Here is a 2,301-nt window from a genome sequence, read left to right as displayed (position 1 = left end):
CGCCTCCAGCCGATGCCAGAAGCAAATTCCCAAGCGGCCGAAGTGGCCGGGGGTGCCCCGGTGTCCCGGCACGGGACCGGCCCCAGGGCTGCCGGCGGGCACGGCTCTTCTCCTGAGAGGGATTTCAGGACAAGGCCGCGGTGGCGGCGGGCGCTGCCCGGGGGGGGCTGCCGCTGCCCGGAGGGCTCGGAAACACCGCTGAGCTTATACCAAAGAGTCTTAGGACACCTCTCCTCACCTGAGTTGTAAACAAGACATTTTTACCCCGAAAAACGGTCCTTCTTTCTACTACTCTTCCTCCTATCCTCCTCCTCTTCCTCCTCCTTTGTACATAAGGATGAAAACTATGCATTTAGCAAACAAAGAGAAAGCACTTACCCTTTTCTATCTCGCTGCGTTTGGGTGCATTCAAAGGCCCAGGGGCTAATTTTGAGACTTTGCTTAGCCTCCTGGTTTATTATTGTGGTGTGGTTAGCTTTACAATACATTTGGTAACTATTTGCTAAAGACAAAGAAGCAAAAGGTAAGGAATAGCTACTTCCACGTGTTAAAAAAAAAGAAAAAAAAAAGAAAAAAAAAGTGTGTAAAGATCTACTATTTATAGTGTGAACCAAAGACGCTACCTCACTCGATTTCCATTGGTGATTTTAATCACATTGATGATACCAAAGAATACCAAAGATTTTCATGCACGGCCTCGGTCTGGAAAGGGAACTCATCCTCCTTCTTGCCCCCGTCGCCCCGACCCCCCCTTCCTCACCTTCACTCAGTGTGTAACCTTGTCTTCATTCCTAATGGTAATGCTAATAACCTTACGAATACTTCTCTTGCTACAACTGCTACTACTGACGATGATAAGGATAATGATAATAATAAAGCTCTAGGCAAACATGTTGCAAACTTTGTAAACTCATAGGACGAGTGCCTTGCTTGAACCAAAGTGTTAAACCGCTGTTGACCTCTTTATCTCTCACCTTATACTCTTTGAATACCTCAGCCTGTTAGAAAGGCCACTAATGAAAAAAGGAATAATTCTTCACCGTGGTGCTTTTTGCCGTGCAACCATGCAATGAAACTTTCTTTGATACCAAAGGAAAATGTTTTTTTCCACTTTCTTGCTGACAAACCAAAGGTTCCCTCTTCTTTCCCCCAAAGCAGCTTGAGTCCCTCAGCCCAGACAGGCCGTGCATCGCTTTTACCAATTCCTCCAAATACCTCATAGTAATAAATCTTTAGGGTTACGTTGTATAGAGAGTCTATGTGATAAGGCAGAACTTACTAGTTTGATAATTGTTAAGGTTACTTAAAAAAAGCTTTATAATTCTTATTTATTTTGTAGGGGTTGTTTTGTTTGTATATTCCTTTTATATCGTTTGGTTTGGGTTTCTTCTTTTTTCCTTTTTTTTTGGCAGAACTTCTCTGTTATACTCAAGGAAGATCTTATTCCTGGGAATGTTTCGAAGTGGGTAAAGATCGCTGTTTGCAATGAATGCAACAAAGGGAAACATGGCTTTGATTTCTTTTGTATCAACTAGGATGCTTTGTGTTTGCTAGTCGATGTTCTTTTCACAGGGTAAAAAAAAAAATATTCTCTGCTGTGATAAATGGTTCCTATTTTTTCTCTATAATGTGCTGTGATTTTTAATTTAATTACATTTTGTATACGCTTATTTAATCACTGCTTTAATTTATGACTATGTAGTTTAAAAAAAAAAAATTGTATATAGTAGATTCAAAAATGGCCAAAGCTTTATGTTACAATCTTTTCATTCTTGATGCTGAGATGAACTGAAGGAGAGTGCTTCTCTTGACTGCAGGGTGTATCTTCAGCCTTGTCTTGGCATGCACTTCCACCCGTGTTACAAACACTGCCAGGTTATCCCCCCGGGCCTCCCTCCCCCCCGACTTGTACATGCCAAAATGAGTGTTTCAAGGTAGTACTTTTGTCACTTAGAAAACAGAAAGGCATTATTAGTGTGTTTTTCCTTTAATTTATTTGTCTTTTTCTAGAAAGGTTGCTTTGTGGGTGAGACCCGCACGTCCAAAGAATTTAAAAGTCGTCTAATGTTTAAAAGCACTGGCATTTGTGAGAGACTTTGCTGAGTTTTTGTTTTCCTTCGCCATTCGCACGGGTAGCGCAAGTAGCGGGCGTAAGCCTTGGGAGAAAAGCTAACTTGAATTTGGAAACCTTGCTCACGGAAAGGCCTTCGCCAGCTCCCCCCAGTACCCGCGGGGGTTCTGCTCCCCGGGGCACGCAGGGGACGGCCGAGGGGCGGCGGGCGATGGGACGGTGTGGGCCAG

This window comes from Pygoscelis adeliae, unplaced genomic scaffold (assembly GCF_000699105.1).
Source record: "Pygoscelis adeliae isolate BGI_AS28 unplaced genomic scaffold, ASM69910v1 Scaffold318, whole genome shotgun sequence".
Lineage (NCBI taxonomy): Eukaryota > Metazoa > Chordata > Aves > Sphenisciformes > Spheniscidae > Pygoscelis > Pygoscelis adeliae.
The sequence above is the reverse complement of the archived record's forward strand: the minus strand, read 5'-3'. Positions refer to the sequence as shown.